The sequence below is a fragment of the Diceros bicornis genome, chromosome 3, assembly GCF_020826845.1.
Source record: "Diceros bicornis minor isolate mBicDic1 chromosome 3, mDicBic1.mat.cur, whole genome shotgun sequence".
Lineage (NCBI taxonomy): Eukaryota > Metazoa > Chordata > Mammalia > Perissodactyla > Rhinocerotidae > Diceros > Diceros bicornis.
In genome coordinates, this window is record NC_080742.1 from 73,956,161 (window position 1) to 73,980,087 (window position 23,927).

The 23,927-nt window shown below is 36.5% G+C and overlaps 1 long non-coding RNA gene across 2 annotated transcripts in view; it reads right to left on the reverse strand.

Moving 5' to 3' along the window:
- LOC131396798 (uncharacterized) overlaps positions 1 to 23,927 on the reverse strand; it is a 255,572-nt gene that overhangs the window by 65,464 nt on the left and 166,181 nt on the right. The gene's annotated exons all lie outside the window — the stretch shown is intronic.

Genomic DNA, 23,927 nt, shown 5'->3' on the forward strand with positions numbered 1-23,927 from the left:
GGAGCATTGGCATTAGATGTTAGCTCAGGGCTGATCTTCCTCATGAGAAAAAAAAAAAAAGTAAAACATTAGCTAAACCAAGAAGCTATATTATTTTTCTTTTTATTTTCCCTGTTTGCAAAATATACCCTGATTATAGATCTGAGTTTTCTTTAGAAAAATGGAACGATAACCTGCTTTTCCCTGGCCTCATGGGGCGCTTTGCCAGTACCAGTGGATGAAAATCATTTGAAATGTTTGCTAGAGTCGCTATAGAGTCACATAATGGGTAAATATGAAAAATATTGGGAAATAAAATCCATTTCACCACCAAATAACAGTGTTTTGAGATTTTCTGTTTTGGATTGATGATTATGAAAATTAATAAGCAATTGCTATGTACCATACTTCTGCTAAGACGTTGAAGAAAGTCTAGATAATTTATTGCTATTTTTTTGGCAGATATTCACATGAAATAAATATTAATGTTGATATTCATGCCATTGTCCCTGATTTGTCTGTTATCCAGAGTATTTTTTACAAATAATAGCTTCAATCTAAAGGAAGGGAGAGGGACTGTGAATAAAGGACAATTTAATGCCCAAATATTTTTTTTCTGTTACTACTGTCAGTATATTTAAGATGTTCACTTTGTGCTATTCTAAGCATATCAGTTATCGGAGCCCTAGGTATGTGAGTGGGTTGGTAGTAATGGAAAGATAGTCGGCTCTTCTCCAAAATTTGTGAGATGGCCGTATTACATTACTTCCTGGTGACAGTTTCTTTTTGCATACTTTTGGTTTTAATTTCCACCAAAACTAATAAGTTCTAAAATAAAGCAGAGTTCACATTTTTTTTTTAGCATTTTTGTTACCAATGGCTGCTCTTTTTCATCATTTGATAATATTTTTGGTTCTGATGAAGACAGCTCTTAAAAAAATGTGATCAGAACTTGTTTAATATCTCCTCATTTCCCTCACCTCCCAGCCCCTGGCAACCACCATTCTATTCTTTGCTTTTATGAGTTAGACTTTTTAGATTCCACATGTAGTGAGACCATGCAGTATTTGTTTTTCTATGTATGACTTATTTCACTTAGCATAATGTCCTCCAGGCTTATATATATTTTCACAAATGGCAGTTTTTTCTTCTTTTTTAAGGCTAAATAATATTCCCTTGTATACATACACCATATTTTCTTTGTCCATTCATCCACCAACAGATGCTTAGGTTGTTTCCATATCTTGCCTATTGACAATAATGCTGCGATGAACATGTGAGTGCAGATATCTCTTTGAGATATTGATTTGATTTCCTTTGGGTATATACCTAGAAGTGGTATTGCTGGAGATCTAATGTACAGCGTGATAGCTATAGTTAATAATACCAAGTTGTATACTTGAAATTTGCTAAGAGAGTTGATATTAAGAGTTTTCACCACACACACATGCAATCATAAGGTGAGGTGATGGAGATAGCAATTAGCTTGATTGTGTTGAGTCATTTCACAATGTATACATATATCAAAACATCACATGGTATACCTTAAATATATACAATTTTTGTTTGTCAAGTATACTTCAATAAGTCTGGAAAAAAAATTTAAAAATATCATAATAGGCTTTCATTTGAATTTTTTTTTCTTTTATTTGCAAGCAACCAGAGGTGAATCTCTGACAAGGTATAATACTCAAACATCACTAGAAAACTTTTGATGCATCAATTAAAAACAGATGCATTCTCAATAATAAAGAATAGATTAATCACTTCCCTTTCTTGTTGGACAATTTAATATTTGGTAAGTGCTAATGTTAAAGACAAATAGCTATGATTTCAAGTGCTCTCTTCTTTTAGATTTGCTCCTGCAAATGAACTTCACTGTGTTCTCCATCTCTGACAGTTAGATTCCAATATCACTTACGTCTGTCAAACCAGCTGCCTTGAGATGGCAGCCGGGAGACGGTTACGCACTGGCAATGATGAGATGAGCCACTGCCAGAAGTGTAGGCTGCGCCTGAAGATACCTGTGGCATTACAGCTTGTTCTTCCTCAAATTTTAGATCTCTATTTCTTAACGATCAATTTTCAGTAAATGCCTTAGCCGCTGACCTTGAATAAACAGCTCAGCTTGCCCAATTATTGAATAATACACTGAGATTTTTAATAGTACTCATACATATTGTATTATTTTGCTGACTGGAATTAAGTGAAAAGTAATATATGAGAAATATTGCTACTTATATTATAGTGCTTTGAAATATTATCTTTGTCACTTTTATGTTCCCTGATGTATTTATACTTAAGCTTAGTTAAAAATTTTTTTCCGGGGGGCCCGGCCCGGTGGCGCAAGCGGTTAAGTGCGCGCGCTCCGCTGCAGCGGCCCGGGATTCGCTGGTTTGGATCCCGGGCACGCACCGATGCACTGCTTGGTAAGCCATGCTGTGGCGGCGTCCCATATAAAGTGGAGGAAGATAGGCACCGATGTTAGCCCAGGGCCATCTTCCTCAGCAAAAAAAGAGGAGGATTGGCGGATGTTAGCTCAGGGCTGATCTCCTCACAAAAAAAAAAAAAAAAAAAAATTTTTTTCCGGGTCAGCCCCGTGGCTTATCGGTTAAGTGCGCGCGCTCCGATGCAGGCTGCCCGGGTTCGGATCCCGGGCGCGCACGGACGCACTGCTTCTCCGGCCATGCTGAGGCTGCGTCCCACATACAGCAACTGGAAGGATGTGCAACTATGACATACAACTATCGCCTGGGGCTTTAGGGGAAAAATAAATAAATAAAAAAAAATTAAAAAAAAAAAATTTTTTTCCCTTGGGATAAGAGTGATTATAATTCAATGGACTAATTTTAGTCTTCCTGCATGGTTTCACAGCTCCTTCCTCATAGACTGAGGGGGAACTCCACTGTTGGATTCATTTCATTTCATTTCATTGTATGGAACAACTTTCACCGGTCTGATACCTTAGAGCAGTAATATTCAGGTCTCAAAAGCTAAACAGCTGATTTGCATTGTGTAAAAGGACGAGGAGGAAGAGTCATGACATCTGATGATTGTTGCTATTTCGGAGTCAAGCACTTTCATCTCCAGATCCATATCTTACTTCTTTTTTTTTATCCCCAAGGCATAGAGCAATGCCAAGAACATGGAAGATGATCAATAACTTTTCAAATGAAAGAGAGGGCAATAGCGACTGAAAGAGAACTAGGCATTACATTAGAAAGATGCCTGCAGCTTGTATTTCTGGGACTAGGGGTCAGATACCTTATTCTTGAATGTTGGTACTCTATATGGCCTGGGAGACAGGGAAAGATGTCACTTACTACGCTCTGCATCACCCCCCTGCCAGGCAAAAGTTGGACACAGAGGGACACTATGAACTCGTCGGTACTTCCCGAAGTGTGTGGATGGTGCCGCAGCTCTTCTTGCCCCTCTTCTTCCTCCTCTTACAGGAGGCATGAGCTGAACTCCCTGGAAGTCTCACCAAGCGTCCTTTAACCTCACTGGTTCCATTTGGAGTTAACGGCGTAAGAACAAATCGCTATATCACTTTTCCTTTAAAATGCTGCTTATCTCCACACTCTAAACTGGAGGCAAGGAGAGACCATGGCCCAGTTGTGAAGAGAAGGAGTAAAGGGGGAATTGAACATGAACCTATGAGTGTAATGGAACTGCTAAACCCTTACTCTACCTCCCCATCAGTTCACAGGATAGCAGGGGAAAAAAGATGGGGGCTCTCATTTAGATATTTAATAAATTTAAACTAAATGCAAATGCTAGTATTTTCAATTGTAAAATCTATTTCCAAAGGCACATTGAATGTAATGCTTTATTTAGATTCTGAGTCATTCCAAAAATGGAATTAATTTTGATTGGATATGTACATATAGAAACACAATGAGTGGTAAACTAGGAGAAAATCGACAGTAAAGTTTGAAAAATAAGGTGCAACCTCGGGTAAGGATGATCCACAAGCAAAGGATAGGACCATGCAATAAGGTTTTTTATGGAATTGTTAGAATTGATTGGTAAAGTAGTCTCTCGTCTTCCTAGTGGTCAGGACATACAACTCCATAGAATGAATGCATATGGATTGCTGAGGAGATAGTCAGATTACTCTCCCTGGTATGGAAACTTGTAAGACATTTTTCCTGTGACCTCTTATAAAGGAGAGACTGTATAATGAACTTAACATTTCCATAATAAATAATATAGTGAATATCAAATAACTGTTCCTCAGTGAAGGCCAATGTCATAGTGCCAAAGCATAGGTCAGTTAAGGCAAGTCCATGAGAGACCAAAGATAAGTGGCCCCCAAACACCATTTTCAATATCTAGATTGATCCAAGAATAAATTCAGTTTATTACAATGGCTCTTAATACTTAGTATGGTATTCCATAAGGGTAGCAAATAATGGAATATTAGAGTCCAAAAATAGACCTACACTTATACAGACGATTGATTTTAAACAAAAGCTCTAATGAAGAATGAAAGCTTTTTCAACAAGCGGATATCCATATGGAAAAAAATGAACCTCAACCACAACCTAGCACCATAGACAGAAATCAGTTTGTAATGGGTCATAGACCCAAACTTAAAAGCTAAAACAAGGCTTCTAGAAGAAAATCCAGGAAAATATCTTCACAATCCAGGAATAGATCTAGATTTTTTTTACATCATTTAAAGTAATCACGGATAGAGAAGGACTTACTATTGCTACTTTGCTAATTGTTTTCTGTCTTGTAGATTTTTTATCCCTCTTTCCCTCTCTTGCTGTATTCCTTTGTGATTCGTCGATTTTTTTGTACTGACATGATTCTACTGATTTGATTTGATTCTAGTCTCATTTTCTTTTTCTGTATTTCCATAGTTTTTTTTGTGCTTATCGTGAGGCTACATAAAACATCTTATAGTTATAATAATCTATTTTAAGCTGATAACAATCTCAATTGCATACAAAAACCGTACACTATTACTCCCCCACACGCAGTTTAAGTTACTGATGTCACAAATTATATCTTTTTATACTGTGTATCCATTAACATATTGTTATATATATATTTTTAAAGCAGTTTTAGGTTTACAGCAAATAGAGGGGAAGGTACAGAGAGTTTCCATATACTCTTCTGTCCTACACATGCATTGCCTCTCTCATTATCAATATCCTCCTACATTTATTACCACAACTGATGATCCTACACCTACACATCATGGTCACCAAGAGTCCGTAGTTTCCATTAGGGTCCACTCCAGGTGTTGTTCATTCTCTGAGTTTGGACAAATGTATAATGGCATGTACTCATCATTATAGTATCATGTACCTATTTTCACTGCCTTAAAAATTCTCTGTGCTCTGCCTATTCATGCCTCCATCTCCTCCTCATGCCCCCCGAAGTCCCTGGAAACCACTGATCCTTTCACTGTCTCCGTAGTTTTGCCTTTTACAGAATGTCATTGAGTTGGAATCATACATCATGTAGGCTTTTCAGATTAGCTTCATTCACTTAGTAATATGCCTTTAAGCTTCCTCCATGTCTCTTCATGTCTTGATCACTCATTTCATTTTAGTGTTAAATAATATTCCATCGTCTGAGTGTACCATAGTTTATTTGTCCATTCATCTACTGAAGGACATCTTTGTTGCTTGCAAGTTTTAGAAATTGGGAATAAAGCTGCTATAAACATACTTGTGCAGGTTTTTGTGTAGACATAAGTTTTCAACTCCTTTAGGTAAATACCAAAGAGCACGATTGCTGGATTACATGGTAAGAGTATGTTTAGTTTTATAAGAAACTACCAAACAGTATTCAAAGTGGCTGTACCATTTTGTGTTCTCACCAGCAATGTATGAGAGGTTCTGTTGCTACACATCTTCATCGACATTTGGTGTTGTCAGTGTTCCAGATTTTGCCCATTCTAATAGGTGTATAGTGATATCTCATTGTTATTTTAATTTGCATTTTCCCTGAAATTCTAGGGGCCTCTCAAACCTTTTTTGTGGATGTGTCTTCTCTGGACTTAATGCATGCAAATTCCAAATTAGAGGGATTTGCTGTGGGGGTGGGGGAGTCTCTTTTTTCAGGAGTTTATAATATCTTGTTCCCTCTGGTGTCTGTCTGCAATACTGCAGGTTCTCTGGAGCTGCTGCAAGCCACCCAACTCTCTTGTATTTTCAATGGCCCCAGGCTTCTAGAGTATGGTGTGTTCCTTCAGTGGTCTGAGTTGAGTGAGACAGAAACCAGTTCCTTGGACAGCCCACTGAGAAGTCAGAACATTGGACATATGGTCAGATCTTCTCTTTCCCTTCCCAGGGAGAAGCTGGGAGCTGAGAATTTTCTCCTGAGAGTATGGTTGTGAGCTGGGGGAAGAGACTAAGGTGAGTGAATGCCATGAATTTTCCTACTGGCTTTGATGAGACTGGTGTCATGCTCACCTGGGGCGCAGGAGTCTCTAAACTGGTTTCTGAATTTCTCACAAAGAGCATTGGTCCATGTATCATTGTGGAGTCAGTGTCTCCATGAGGAGAAGGATGGTTTTCCTCTAATCAGAAGTATTGAGTGCTCCCTGGGCACATAGCACTGTAGCCATGTGGAAGGGGCTGGCCTAGTTTTCTGGCTATTATTATCACTGTGGAAAATTAGTAGGTCCAGCATCATCACTGTATATTCATGCTATCCAGATCCTAGCTCACATCTGTGAATGATATTAGAGAAACTGGAAAAGCTTAAAGTATTGATTAACCATTATGGCTTCATCTCAAAGTACAGGGACAGGTTTTAGATGTGAGGGCAAGTACATTTCTCTTGGGAAATCAACTTGTTTTTATACTCACTAGATGTGATCAGGACCTGATGAGGCCAAAGTGAACAGCTTTCCTTTATACTTCTTTTATTCTATTTTTTAAACCACCTTTATAGGTCATGTGAGGTTGTTTCTTGTGAGAAAATAATGGATCTACATAGGATAATTTAAAGGGATACTATGTACTCTAAACTATAATTTTGAAAAAGTAAGACGACTTGTTAATAATTGCCTGCTTTTCTCTTTTCAGTCCTTAGATCTATTAACAACTGTTATGAGAGGTTCGGGGATTCGATCGGAGACGTAAAAGACACTTTCCACTCCAAACAAATGGACTGAAGGTATATTTTATTATATAGAGGATAGTAAAGGCGATAGTCTGCAAACAGATCCAAACAGGTCAAATATTAAGAGGGAAAAAACATCAGCCCGACTGGAAAGGGAAAACACCCACATTGGCTGAAGAGAAATGACACAAATAAACCAGAAAGAGAAACACCAGGCTGACCAAAAAGAGAACACATCAAATCAATTACTTCATATCAAATCAATTACTTCACATCAAATCAGTTATTCACAACATCCACGCCCCACTGCAGGGAGAGCCCTGTCAATCGACGCGGCTGGGCAAGGATCACACGTCCTGGGCAAGGTGTCCCTTCCACAGGTGGAACTCTCTCTAGGGCTCAGTTTCCAGCAGTTTTTATACCATCAGTAATTTTCAGAGTAAGCAATTACAGAGTTTGCAGAGCAAGCATTTAGTGTTCCCATGCACAAAATGGTTATCAGTGGCGTACGTGCACTGAGCCCCCTGGCTAACGTCCCAGCCCAGTAGTTGTGTACGTGCATTGTTCTCTTTGGTTATCGTCCCAGCCCGGCACAGATGGCCAGTCCATCCCGTGCTACGACGCTCCAAGAGCCTTGAAACGTTACAACTTGCAACTCCCTCCGCGAGAGAAAGGCCAGTTCCCCGGGAAAAGGCCAGTTCCCACCACACAGAAAGCAGCTTTGTATTTCTTTTTGTGCTGGTGGCTATAGGTCAATGGAGCGGCCAAACATGGCTGTACTCATGCCAAGACAACAACTCAATCAGTAAATGATTTTGTGACAATCAGGAATCAGGGAAATAGCCTTTCTAGGAAGACCTTGAAGGATGCTGCAGAATAGCAAATGAAATATATAGGTCAGATTAATATTTGCCAGTTTTCCAGAAAATTTTATATTTAACACATCTGCATTAGTAACATGTGAGTTTTAGCAAGATTTGCAACACATCAGGGAAAAAATTTAGAAAGCCAGAAATAATTTTAATGTCTTTAGTCATTTAAGAAAAGCATATCCACACACTTAAAAGTTAAGCTCAGAAAAATGGTTTGCCACATTGCTAAAAAATAAATGGAATTTGAATGTCATTTATTTAAAATTTATCTACTAATTTAATCATTTAACAAACATTTCTTGAATAGTGTGTAAAAGAAGTTGTGAAAATGATTTGATGAATAACTCTATGATTCATATACAAATAACCATAATAAAATGCCTTGTGGAATTAATACCATGGGAAAGATACAATATATTACAGAAATTCAGAGGATGTAATAACCTTCCACTGGAGTGAACAGGCTGTTAGCTCCTGAGGAAAGGAACCATGCTTATGTTACGTTGTATCACTAGGGCACATCATGGGCTCCAGGAATAGTTGAATGAATGAATGAATTAGAATGTACTTCTTTGATAAGGTAGTTCAATTTAAGCTGCGTCATGCCTTACAGAGAAAGAAAGAGGAAACATTCAGGCAGAGTAAATAGTACACCTTGAGCCACATTAAAGAATACTATACAACATATTTTGGAAACAGGTAATTCAGTTTAAGTGCAAATTATCTGTGATTAGGCTGGCAGAGTAGATGAAAGCCACTATGTAGAGGTTCTTTACCACTAGGAAATTGGGGGCTAGGAAGGTTTTTGAGCAGGAGAGTAAAGCTATTTTCCAAAGACTAAATATCCTTTGAAAAAATTAATTGGATAGAAATATATAGGATAGACTGGAGGGAAAAGAAACTCGTTAGATAACTTCACTATTTGTGGCAAGAGTTAATAAGGGCCTAAACTAAAGTGGTGGCAATGAGAAGAGAAATGAGGATACATATGAAAATATATAATGGAGGTAGAATTGTTAAGACTTCATAACCAACAGGATATACGTTGTGTGATAAAAGAGGAGACAAAAATTTTTCAAACCTGATTATGGTATGGAATTTTGCTGTTATCAGAAACATTGAAGGTGCTAGTTTGAAGAAAGAAGGAAAGATGTCACATTTACAACGTCAACAGGACACCAAAGTGAAGAAGTACACAAGGTAGTTGGAAATACAAATAGAATCGTGGAAAGGTGTTAGAGATTCAGACTGGGAAATCACTTGTCAAGAAGTAATAGTAAATTCTTTAGAAGTTAATGAAATACTAAGGAAGAGTGATCTAGAGCAAAGGGAACGAATAAATGCTTTGGAGAATGTTTTTGTTTAGGGAGCTCAAGGAGTAAAGAGAGCCAGCTCTGTACAGAGGAGGAAGAGTCAGAAATGAGAGAAGACTCAGATTGTTTGTGTCACAAAACCCAGTGTGAAGATGGTTTTAAGATGATGGTTAAGGACAGATTCTACATTATAAGGGGCAAAAGAATGACTTAACGGCAAATGGAGAGAGGGAGAAAATTATCAGCAAAAGGAAAGAGAACCTAAATGATGTAACAGTAGTACAAAAATTTACAAAGCAAATGTTTTAGGACAGGGTAGACATACCATTGTGTTGAAATAGGTGAGTGAGTAGAGAAGGAAAAACCGAATATTCTAAAAAGAAAAAAATGTCAAATGCTGTATCAAGACTTAGAAACAAGACTTATACTTGCTGTGTAGGGAATCAAAAAAGGGGGTCAAGGCATTAGCCTTGAAAGAAGGAGTTACTTCTGACACAAGGTGAAAGGAAATGATGAGCGAAGACACAGAAAAGTTAAAGAAGTTGAGTGAGTTCATTGTGAACACTCTGGATCTTCACAGTATAGAGAAAGCTGCATCGTGAACGGTGATGTTCAGAGGCCGAGGCAATGGAAAAGGTTCTGTGTAGCCACTCTGAGGACTGTCAGAAGAGCTCCACGTGATTTGAGTGAAAGCATGATTGGACATGGGGAAGTTACACTGCAAGGAGAATGGACCAGATTGATATAATGTCAGTAGTAGTTGACACACTTGGCTGACAAAGAGACGGATTCCATTAACTTGAAATTAAGCAAATTATGCAGGACATAGTGAATCCGCATTGACTGAGGAACAGAATTTTAAATATTAAACAGCTTGGTGGTTTGCAATGATGATACACTTTGTTTTTGTTCTTTGCTGTAAATATTTCTTTTGGAGATTTTGTTATAAACTATTTCCTTGCTAAAGAATGAGGAAAATTAACAACATTAACTCTAAGAAGCCTTACAGTAAACAAATCTATGCAATGTTGCTCAATACAATGTCAGATTTTTTTTGACCTACAAAGTTAGAGATATATTGATTTGGGCTACAGCACTTGAGTGCTTACGTATAATTATAAACCTAAGGGTATTTTTTTTCTTTAAGTATTTGTATTTGGAGTTCATGAAGTTAACGCATTTTTAATATAGATAACATTATGTAAATTCACTTAACTGACTTTTTTTGTTAGATCATTTTTATTTTTTATTTTATTTTATTTTATTGTGGTAAGAACATTTAACATGAACTCTACCCTCTTAACACATATTTAAGTGTACAAGACATTATTGTTGACTTGAGGTACAAAGTTGTATAGCCGACTTCTAGAACTTATTCATCTTGCTTGACTGAAAGTTTATGCCCGTTGATTAATGACTCCCCATTTCCCCTTCCTCCCAGACCCTGGCAAACACCATTCAAACTCTTTGATTCTATAATTTTACTATTTTGGATACCTCATCTAAGTGGAATCATGAAGTATTTGTCTTTCTGTGACTGGCTTATTTCATTTAGCATAATGTCCTTAAGGTTCATCCATGCTGTCACATATTGCAACAATTCTATCTTTTTTTAAGGCTGAATAGTATTCCATCATGTATATACCATATTTTCTTTATTCATTCATCTATCAAAGGATTAAGGTTTTACAGAAATATAAAAAACAGTTATAAATTTATATGGAACCACAGAAGACCACACATAGCCAAATCAACCTTGAGCAAGAAGAACAAAGCTAAAGGCATCACACTTCCTGATTTCAAAATATATTACAAAGCTACAGTAATCAAAACAGTATAGTACAGGCATAAAGAGAGACATATATCCAATGGAACAGAATAGAGCACACAGAAAAAAATCCATACATAGATGGTCCACTGACCTTTGACAAAGGTTCCAAGAAATATACAATGTGGAAAGGATAGTCTCTTCAAGAATAGTGCTGGAAAAACTGGATATCAACATGCAAAAGAATGAAATTGGACACATATCTTACACCATACACAAAAATCAACTCAAAATGAATTAAAGACTTAAATGTAAGATCTGAAGCTGTAAACCTCCTAGAAGAAAACATAGGGGAAAAGCTTCATGACATTGGTCTTGGCAATGATTTCATGGATATGGCACCCAAATCACAGGCAACAAAAGCAAAAATAGACAAGTGGGACTACATCAAACTAAAAAGCTTCTTCATAGTAGGAAACAACCAACAGAGTGTAAAGGCAACCTATGGAATGGGAGAAAATATTTGCAAACCATATAGTATCTGATGGGGTTAATATCCAAAATATACAAGGAACTCCTACAACTCAAAAATAATAATAAAAAACCTAATAACTCCATTAAAATGTGGGTTAAAGACTTGAATAGACATTTCTCCAAAGAAGACATACAAATGGCCAATGTCACTAATCATCAGGGAAATGCAAATCAAAACTGTAATGATATCAACTCATACCTGTCAAGCTAGCTATTATTTTAAAAAAAAGACAAGTGTTCGAAAGGATGTGGAGAAATTGGAACACTTGCACACTATTGATAGAAATGCAAAATGGTGTAGCTGCCATGGAAAACAGTATGGAAGTTCCTCAAAATGTAAAAAAATAGAAGTACCATATGATCCAGCAATCCCACTTCTGGGTATTTATTCAAAAGAATTGAAAGCAGGATCTTGAAGAGATATTAGCACTCCTGTGTTCATTGCAGCACTATTCACATTAACTGACTATTTTTTAAAGTATACTTCCATTCTTCCATATGTGCATACCTCAGAATTTTTTTTCATTGCTGTGGAATTGAATTTTCTTTCATATATATCTCCCATGTTTACTACTGAGCATTACCAAAGTTTTTCTTTCAGCTGATACTTTTATCCTTAAGAAATCTAAAACAAAAGTTAAAGTTAGGTAGATGTCTTCATCTATTCAGCCTGCTATAACAAAAATACCATAGACTAGATGGCTTACAAACAAAAGAAATCTATTTCTCATAGTTCCAGAGGCTGGAAGTCCGAGACCAGGGTGCCAGCATGGTGGTCCAGTTCTGGTGAGGGTCCTCTTCCAGCTGTAGACTGCTGACTTCTCACTGTGTCCTCACATGGCAGAAGAGGTCTCTGGGAAAGATCTCCCTAGGGTCTCTTTTGTAAGGACACTAATCCCATTCATGAGTGCTCTGCCCTCATTACCTAATCACCTCCCAAAGGCCCCACCTCCTGATACCATCACACTGGGGCTTAGGATTTCAACATAGGAATTTGGGGGCAACACAGTCATTCAGGCTTAGCAGTTAAGGAAACCTTGCAGTCTTTTTAAACATGGCGGCATAATGGGGACTTAAGGTTTCTCCCTTAGTAAAAGTGTAGATGGGCCCCCCAAATCCCAAAGAAAAAGATACAGGACACTGAAAGAATAGGCTAACTCCCAGCAATAATGCAGGCGAGTGTTTTTATCCTAATCAAGAACAGTGGTTCCCAAACTTTACTGCTTGTTAGAATCATCTGGGGGAGAGTTTAAAAATCTCCATGCCCAGGTCTCATCTTATAGTAATTAAATGAGAACACCGGGGGGTAGGAACCATGTATTAACATCTTTTTAAAGTACACTACGTCATCCCAAGGTATAGAGAAATTTGGGAATCATTACCCTGAAATAAGATTTAAAGAAATACTAATATCTTGGTAACTTCTTTGACTAAATTTAAAGTATTAATAGTTTCTACTTAAGCTAACTCTTTGGTTTTCTTTACCTACACTAAGAAGAAAACAGTTTTCTCATCTACGAATTCCTTCCTGGGGCTGAGGTTCAGGACCAGGCTCATTGCTTCATGGTCTCAGAGTGGAGAAACCCAAACTGAGGGCTGCTTTTTGCTCTCCTTGCCTCATTCACACAGCCTTTAATTACTTCCTTGAACTGATTGTCCTAAATGAGAATGTTTTTTCATGCTTTTTATTTTTTGTGCTCTGATTGTCTGGTTTGGTTCTGTTTCTTGTGACCCCTGCAAAAGTGACTGAAGTCCAGTGTCATACTTGCTGAGTGACTTCTCCCACTTGGTCTCGTCAATTAGGAAAAGGTTACCAGCAGTAACGACTTCTAGCCCCTGCAGTTTACTCAGAGTTGCTACCTTATCAGCACTTCATTTACATGGGATTATTTTGTGTAGAAACATCTGGCACAGGTCATTAAATCTCTGTGCACGATTGAAGCATCCCAAATAGACAAAACAACTGCTATATGCTTGTTGTACAAGCTTGTTGGTAGTGCTGTACAAAGTGAGGGGGAGGCTCCTCAAGGATGTTTGTTGTTGAAAAAGTTGCTGCTCATTAGTGGTTAGTCACTGCATTGGAGTTTCCATTAGATTGCAAAGTATCATGTATTTCTGTATGTATATATATGTATGTATACATATATTTCTAAATACTATGAAGTATTTTATTAAACTGAATTCCTGTGGCATTTGTTTCTTGTCTGTTATATGCCAATTTTAAAATAAAATATTAACTCACAATGTGATAATTTGATATCATCCAAAAGTTTATCTACAGTTACCTATATATTAATAATTATGTCTCAATTGTTTTTAATCTAATAAAAAGAATAGTTTTTATTGTGCATTTAATAACAATATACAGTCATATGCTGCATAACATAATGATATTTCGGTCAATGACAGTCCCATAAGATTAGTACCATATAGCCTAGGTGTGTAGTAGGCTGTATCATCTAGGTTTGTGTAAGTACACTTGATGATGTTCATATAACAGTAAAATCTCCTAAAGGCACATTTTTCAGAATGTATCCCCGTCGTTAAGCGATCTACAACTGTACTAAACATACTGCCATTTCAGTTATGATTAGTTCATTAAAAAGGAGGTATTAGAATTACATTTTCATTTAAAATTCATATACTTGATTATTTACAAGAAGGATTTCAATGACAGATACAGCAATATCCAGAGACAAATCATGAAGAGGGTGTGAAATAGCAGAGGAAGGAAGGAAGTAATAATCAAAAAGACTGACCTGGAAACGCCTCTGTAATTGAAAGCAAAAATTTCCTCTGAATTTTGTAGTAGTAAAATTGAAAGAGAAGCAACACTGAGTTGCAATAATCTCGTTAGATAATAAAATAAAGCATGACAACTCACTAGAGGGCTAATGTTTTTGCTGCTTCCGATGTCTAAAAGAGATGTCACAATCTTCATATAAAGAACCTTTATTCATAACTTTACAGAAGATGTGTAGGCCATTCAAATAGCCATGCTCATATAGCCATTTCTAATATCGACCTTTAATGAAAGTTAGGAAAAAAAGATTAAATCACAATTTTGCCACGGCAGTTACAATGCACAGTAAAGCAACCCATCCCAGGTAGATAGCTGTCTACTATTTTGACGTTATGTTGGGGTAAAACTCAGAGAACTCCATTCTAAAGGAAAACATTTTAATATGTCTCTTAGTTTATTGTTTTATACTAGATTGTTTCAGACTATTTTCTCTCATCCTGTTTTTCAATGTAGGCATTTTTTTTTCTACCTACAAAGTAACCATAACCAGATTTATGGCTATTAAAGCATTCACACATAAAGGAATCTTGTATATAGTACAGGGGCCATATTTATCCACCATGATAAGACAATGGATACAAAATGTAACAATAGAAATTTCAATTGGGTTAAGACACACTTTTTTGTTGTAGGAGTTAGCAAATAATGCAATGAGAAACTAAAAGGGGAGGGGAACTATCTAATTTTCAGAACCTGAAAAAGAAATATGTTCAGTTAAATTTGTTTGGGTATGGACTTGTGTGTCTTGGTACAGCCAAGTCTTCTCCTCTCTGGGAAGATTTATTAGGATTTGTTTATTTCTTAGAGTCTATGGTCAAAGATAATCATAATACTTAGCACCCAAACTGGGACTTTGGGGAGTGAAAGGAACTTTTATTAATTGTGATGCAAGGGAAATAGACATAAATTGGGATTATCCTGGGCAAATCAAGTCAAACTGTGATGCCAGAAAACTTGGTTCACTTTCAATTAATTAGCTATTTAAATAAAGCTTTTAGACATCTATAGTTTCTCTCTGAGGTGTTTAATTTACAGATGATTTAATTAGAGCTCTGTTGCAAAACTTTGGACAGAAAAGAGTATCCACATTTTGGGATCCCTATGCCCAGAATGCTCTTTCTTGTATTATTTTCACCCTTGGTTCACAGTGGAATTATCATCTTCTTACCTAAACCTCTCTTGCTCCCTCAGTCTAAAGTAGCCCCACAATTTGAGCTCCAAAGTAAATAAGAAAAGGAACACTCTTTTTTTGGTAGAATGTAAATACATAAATGTAGAGGAATGATATAGTTAGAAAGACGCCATTCTGAAATCACCATAGTAATAACTGATTCAGGCAATAATCAACGATGAATGCTAAAACAGTTTGATGACAGTTGGTTAGGGAACAAGATATTTCCATAGTCTCAAAGATTCCCCCCACAGGATATTTAGTAATTAGAAAGGAAAAAAACCACTAAAGTTGAAGTAATTTGGGCAAAATTTTTTTAATCAATTGATCAAAGTTAATATCAAAAATGAGAAAAACAATTATTACATGCCTTCTGATATTACGCACTGACAAAAACACAATATCACTTATGAAATATTTCTTTAATATTTCTTTAAAAATGCATAATCCAAATCATAAGGAAACAATCACAAAAACCCAAATCGAAAGGTATCTTTTCAAAAATGTCAATGTCATAAAAGGCAAAGAAAAGCTAATAAACAATTCCAGATCAAAAGAGATTAAAAACACCATGCAGCTAAATGCAATGCACGACCCTAAGTTGAAACAAAAACTTCTCTATAAAGATATTATTGAGACAATTGATAAAATTTGCATATAAACTATGTTAGATTATAATATATCAATGACAAGTTTCCTGAATTTTGAAATTATAGTGTGATTATGAGAATATCCTTTTTTTCTTAGGAGATACACTTGAAGTACTTAGTGGTGAAGGGTTATGATCTCTGGAACTTACTCTCAATGGTTCATAAAAAATGGAGTAACACTAGTAAGAATAATGTATTAGTCTGATTGGGCTGCCATAAGAAAATACCACAGACTGGATAGCTTAAACAACAGAGATTTATTTTCCCACAGTTCTGGAGGCTGGAAGTCCAAGATCAGGGTGCCGGCATGGTGGGATTCTGGTGAGCACCCTCTTCCTGGCTTGTAGATGGCTACCTTCTCCCTGTGTCCTTACGTGTCAAAGAGAGAGAGCAGGCCCTGGTGTCTCTTCCTCTTCTTATAAGAGCTCTAATCCCATCATGATGACCCCACACTCATGACCTCATCTAAATCTAATTACCTCCCAAAGACCCCATCTCCAAATACCATCAAGTTGGGAGTTAGGGCTTTAATAAATGAATTTTGGAGAGACACAATTCAGTCTATAACAAATAACTATAATAATATTTATGTTTATATATGTTTAAAAATATTTAGAACTCTATGTAGAATATATATGATATATAAGAACATATATATCTATATGTGTATATATGTATGTATTTACACATACGTATACATATAGATATGTATACATATATACCTATGTATAGAATATACATATTCTCTATGTGTGTATAAATACATATATATATACACACATACAGGGTCAGAGAGAAGAGGAGAGGAGAGGACAGGACAGGACAGGAGAAGAGAGAACAATGTGGCAAAATAGTAACAATGAGAGAATATAGTTGAAGGGTATATGAGTGTTTTTTGTAATATCTTGTAACTTTCCTGAATGGCTGATTTTTTTTTAATAAAAAGTTTAATAATAAGAAGGTGCCTGTCATCTTATTGTCTTTCATAGTGCCCTGTTCCTTTCCTGGAGCACTTGCTACAATTTGCATTTTATTAGCTTGTTTATTTGTTTATCATTCATGGTCTGTTTGATTCACTGTTCTATCAACATCATTTTATATGCATATTAGTGCTCATTCACTATTTTTTGAATCAATGAATGAATTTGTTGAATGTTTCTGAACTTTACAAATCAGCAGACTAAGGCAACACGTAGATCTGCACAGTCAGCAGTATGGACCTCACAGGCAACAGCTATGGATCAGCTCTGTCTCCAGATTGAGGAGACTTTATATCTCCAAGTATCTGGCAATTTCATTGAGTTACCACAGTTTGCTTTTAAACACTCATAATCTGCCACCAAATGCATATAATTAAGAGACACGGTTTGTGTGAAGTCTCTGCTTGTTCACTATGGGTGTGCCATTTACTGAAGCTGCCTCTCTCATCTTCTCTGACTGTCCAGATAGTCCTCATCCACTGAGAGCCAGCACAAGTGCCCTTCACCTCTTTCTTGAAGTCTTTCTTACCTCTCGGTACAATGATCACTCTCTTTGCTCTGATTTCTTTTGTAATTGCTGAATCACTTATTTAGTTTTCATTTATGTAGTAATTTATATTCTTATAAATTATCTTATGTATAAATTATATAAAGGTAAATTATCCTTGTATCATTATAAATTGTCTTGTACAAATTATAAATTATCTTGTATTATTATTTATGTTTATTTTATCTCCTTAACTGTACTTTAAATTCTTTGAGTGCATTTTATATTCCCCAAAAGATCTAGGTCATTGTTGTGCATATAAGTGGTTCTTACTTTAGTTGAGAAAAATTTGTCTGGGACTGCTTCTACATACCTGAAATCATGAGATTGGGCCATATTTGGTTGTAATTTTATGGATATTATTGTGGCTTTTTAAAAATTCCTTCTTTTATAGTAGTTAAATGTAAAACCAGAAAAAAAAAAATAAGTTCAGATGTAGTATTAGCCAATCATAGAGGAAAGATTTGAACCCATAATCAGGTAATGAGAATGACAAGGGGACGCTTATGACTTACTGGACTTTACAAATTGACAAAAAGAAATTCAACTTTTTCCAAGCAAGAAAGTCTCTATTTGTTTTTCTATGTTGAGGTATAAACTACAGTTATGCTATCATTATCTTTATACCTTGTTTTGGTAATTGCCTATGCTAACAATGTATGTTAGTAATCTGTTTCTTTCTTTAGCTCTTTGGTAAATTCTCTACTGAGATATGAAGTGAGGCCACCAGTGTTGGAAAGATCACTGAGTTTATGGATTTACAAATTGTGAATTGGTGATACCATCTTGTCATACTCTTCTTCCAAAGGATTTATACCCCATTAAATTGCCTCATAACGTCTGAGGCAGCTTTAATTTTGTAAGGTTAAAATTGATACTAGAGATTATATATACATATATATGTGTATGTGTGTGTGTGAGTGTGTGTATGTTCTGCCGTGTATCTTAAGGATCATTTACTTCAGTGGTTTCTAACACAGGGACCACTGAACCCTAGTGAACCATGGAATTAATGCAGGCTTTCCAAAAATATATCTGTTCTTGGCGCATTGCCTAAGCACCAAATTGATATCTTGTTCATATATAGTTTTTCGGTGATATAGAGATGATATTATGATTGCTAAAATCCATTTTTGAAAGTGTTACATAATTCATGTCACCAATTTGCCATGTATTTCTTAATAAATATTTAATTTCCAACTACGATCCTGTAGGAATCTAAGAAAATTTGAAATTTTAAAAGTTCTCACAGTTTTGCCTTTGAAGAGAGACAAAATGGAGTGGTTTTGGAGTGGGGAACCATCATTTTTCAAATATGAAAGAAATAAGACAAACTGCGGATATTTTTTACAATGTTTGCTAATAATGTTCTGAATAATTAAACGTTTAAAAATGCTTTAATAATTAAAAAAATAGGTCCTTATACTTGAAAACATGGGCACATTTATCTAATTTAGCTTTCAACCCAGAAGTTTCCCAAAGTATGGTCCAGGGATCCTTGGGATCCGAACTTCAATGAGGTCTATGAGGTCAAAACTCTTTTCACAGTAACGCTAAGACATTATTTGCCTTTCATTCTTTTCTCTCATGAATTTCCAGAGACTACATGGCATATGATGCTGCAGCAGATGGAAGGCAAAGCAGATATAAGGATCCAGCTATCTTCTATAAAATCAGAAATTAAAAAGATTTGTAAAAATATAAAACAATGCACTCTTTCACTATTTCTTATTTTTGAAAATATCTTTTGTAAATATTTTGTTTTATTAATATATACTAGGTTTATCATTATTTTTTTTAAATAAATGGTTCAATTTTTTTTTGAGGAAGATTGGCCCTGAGCTAACATCTGTTATCAATCTTCCTCCTTTTTTCCTTTTTTCTCCCCAAAGCCCCAGTAGATAGTTGTATGTCATAGTTGTACAGCCTAATAATTGCTCTATGTAGGATGCCGCCTCAGCATGGCTTGATGAGCGGTGCGTAGGTCTGCGCCCCGGATCTGAACCTGCAAACCCTGGGCCACCAAAGCAGAGTGTGGGAACTTAACTGCTATGCCACCGGGCCAGCCCCCTGTGATTATTTTAAATAAATGAAAAAACAAATGTTTTTAAATTTTCTCAGTTTTATTTTCTAATATAGTAATTATAGGTATATGTAACACACATAAACAAAACTCCGTGGGGTTCTCAGTACTTTTTAAAAATGTGAAGGGACCCTGTGACCAAAATGCTCCAGGACTGCTGTTTTAGTTTTTTTTTTTTTAATTTTTTTTTTGGTGAGGAAGATTGTCCCTGAGCTAACATCTATGCCAATCTTCTTCTATCTTGTATGTGGGACATCACCACGGCATGGCTCATGGCTTAAGGAACAGTGTGTAGGTCCGCACCTGGGATCCAGGCTGGGAACCTTGGGCCACTGTAGTGGAGCACGCGAACTTAACCACTATGCCACCAGGCCAGCCCCTGTTTTAGTTTATACAAATATACTCTCTACCACACTTCTAGAAGGAGGTCAACTCAACTCCAGTACTTATTTGGTAATTCCAACTCCAAGAACTTAATTTTCAATGTTTCAAAAATAAAGAAATCTACAGTGTTCTTAGTTTTTGTATTGCATAGTCCTGTGTAATAATTTGTTTGGTAACATGAGAAAGTAAAAGCGTAATAAGCAGTGTTCTCCCTCTTTTTATTTCCAAAGAAGTAACTCAGCAAGCCATCAAAATTGGATTTTTGCTAACAATTTCAACATTCCTTTTGTTCCACCAAATATACTTGTCTATAGCAAGGAAGAATTATGTGGCTAGTCATTTCTTTCATTCTGACATTATAGAGACTTGAACATAACTATCTGGCTAATAATAACTTAGTACTAGATTTCATGGTCATACAACTTATTACTGATTGGATGTCCTCTTGACATCAATTTCCATTTACTCTGATGTTTATTAATGTCACATATTACTCCAGTTCAACCTAATGGCTAAGCATAGACTAGATCAAATAGGTTAGCTTTGCTATTTTTATGTGTGAGATGATACTCAATAGTCGAAATGACTGCCACTTTCAGTAACAGAATAAACATGCTGCTTTCTAGGAAGAAACAAGGGATACGAGTTCCACATTTCAGAAATATCTCTGTTGTTAGTCTGCTGAACAAAGAAATGACGCACCTTCACTTAGACTGCCTTTCTCCTTGTGTTATATCTCAGTACCACTCATCCCAGAATATGAATAGGAAACACAAGATGTGCAGAGCTGATGCAATTTAAGGTCCAAGCAAGAATGCCGGTGAAGATACCCAGGTAGTTACACATGTGAGAACGGAGCCCTGTTAAAAGGCATTATTAAAGCCATTGTAGTAGCTCAGCTTACTATAGAGACACTGCAGAGAAATAAAGGGGGTCCAGGGCAGACTCCAGACAACAGTTTCATTTAAGGTGTGGCAAGAGGAGGGAGAACTGCGTGCTCACCACCCGACTGTGAACTCCTTTTGGGCAAAGGCCTGCACAATTTCTGGCATATCTTGAATATGGAATGAATGAATGAACTAAGCCATTAGAGAAGAGCAAAACAAGAAAAATGTAGTTATATGGCAGCTAAGAGAATAGTTTAAAAAACTAAGGGTGAGGAGTGGATAAGAGTAATCAACATTATTCATTGCTCCTGAGATGTCATGCAAAATGGGCACTAGTAAAAACATTTTTGGATGTGGTTCTAAGGAGTTATTTGTGGCTGGAGCAAAAAAATTTCAACAGAATAGTGTGGAGTTTGAAGAGAACCAAGAGAATAGTAAGGGGCAAATTGATTGTAAGGAAAATGTATGTGACTAGATGGTGAACGTGGATGTTCTTTCAAGAGTTTTGGTGGGAGAGTGTGGAGAGAGGCAAGTTGAGTGTGTAGCAGGTACAAAAGCTACAAGGTAATTTTTTGATATTTGATTTTGAATCTTTTAGGATGAAAGATGTGACAAAATTCCTGTTACTGTTTAAAAATTAAGAATACTGGAGGAAACAATGGAATGGGATAATGTACATCAAAATATTTTCAAACCTTTATAATCATAACCGCATGAAACTCAAATTTTAAAATGTGGACATAATAATTAACAGGATTTCTATGATTAGGAAGATATGTTTTCCCAGTTTTTTGTTCTCAATCATAGATACAACTCATGCTAAATTAGGGCAATTTGGGGAGTAATTAAGTTCAATCTCAGCCACACAGACCTAGTCTGGGTCATCACTGTCCCTGTGTGAGGTTTACTGCTATTGTTTCTGTTTATAAGCAAGGAAGTAGATACTAGCTCTCCTCTACTTGTTTTCATTGTTCTATCTCTTTGAAATCTTCAAAAAGTTTGAAGTTCTGTAGAAGGAAAAGAAATAACCAGGATCTTTCTCTGCCTGTATTCTTTTTGTGTGTGTGTGTGAGGAAGATCAGCCCTGTGCTAACATCGGCCAATCCTCCTCTTTTTTTGCTGAGGAAGACTGGCCCTGGGCTAACATCCGTGCCCATCTTCCTCCACTTTATATGGGACGCTGCCACAGCATGGCTTGCCAAGCGGTGCGTCGGTGCGTTCCCAGGATCCGAACAGGAGAACCCCGGGCCCCTGCAGCGGAGCGAGCGCACTTAACCACTTGCGCCACCAGGCCGGCCCCTCTGCCTGTATTCTTAATTGTGAACATTTTCTACAGTTTTGGGAGTTTGCGAAGCAGGAGAGCGGCAAGAAGAAAAACATCAAAAAAAGAGAGAGAGAAGAGAAAGAGTTGCACACTTCATTTCTTCATTTTACACACCGTTGTGGCTCCCCAGTACCATGGAGCACTCAGAAGGTACATCAGTATTACATCATTTGCTTTATTAGACACCAAATAGAATTCCTTAAAAAAGGTTTTAATTGACTGAAATATGCTTTTCTCTCTCAGATTGCACAGAAAACACAGATATTCTCTTCCTCTAATTCTTGAACCCTTTGATGTCATCAAGGATCTCTTTAGTTGTAAAGGAAGGAATCTTGACTCATAAATTATTCATTCTTTATTTAATCATCTGGGATCATTTCTTGTCTTAACCATTCATTACTTAGCACACTGTTTTGAGCAGAGTAATGAAGTCATAAAGGTGATATAGAAAATATGTACTTTCTTAGGAGGAGCCACAAAATATTATGGTTGATAATTAGCTGAAATACCCGTTATTGAAAATACATGCTGCTTTAAATTATATATATATTTTTTCTGGTAATTTTGAAAATAAGTTTTGTACTTAAATATAAAATTTATATTTATCCCTATTTCATTTACCCTGTTCAATTAACTCAGCCCATGAACATTTTCTTTTTTGTTATATCTTAATTCTGTCACTTAACATGTGAGTTATTTGAACCAGCTTTGGTAGATCACTAACTTCAGTAAGTCACTATGTTCTCACCCTGTATATATGATGTGACTGACAATAGAATCTAGTACAGGGCCTAGGAAATATTTGGACAGTTAGCATGGGTCCACTAAACAGCAGTCTTAGCTCATGGCTATCCCACCAGTTATGAATCCAAATAACTGTACTATCATCTGCTGCTTATTTCTCCAGTCTGTCTTCAAATCTATCATGAAAGACATTCACAAATGAAATATTAATAACTCTATTCACTCTCTGCATCATCCTCCCAGGCATGTTAGGCTCTGGACAATCACATAGCCCTGGCACAAACAGATCTTCACATCATTGGTCAGAAACTAGAAAAATTATAGGATGTGAAAGTACTAAATGATAGGGGGAAAAAAAAAGACATGGGTCTATTAAAGTCTCTGCCAATAGTCAGTTTCTAGAAGGTGACAAATTAGAAAATACCCAATGGTTTTTTTCCTAATGGTGCCTCCCTATCCGTGGGTGAAGATGTTGGCATTCTATTAAAAAAAAAATGCTACTACCTCTATTCTCTGTCTTTTTTTTTCTTGTTTGTTTGTTTTCAGTCTCTACCTTTTACCTGTCACTCAGCATTCAGAACCTACGAATGATAGTTAATCTCAGAGTGAATTTTCATGGTTTCAACTCCACCTTACACTTCAGGAATGATAATGTATTTCTACGCTATTTCCAATTCTGGTTTTACTCTCAGACGTTGCCTTTCAGCTCTCCCTCTTCACCACACACTGTGGGTCAGCATTAGCACACGCCAACACCAGCCATCACCCCTGGAAACAGAGCCTGCTCTAGGTACTGGGG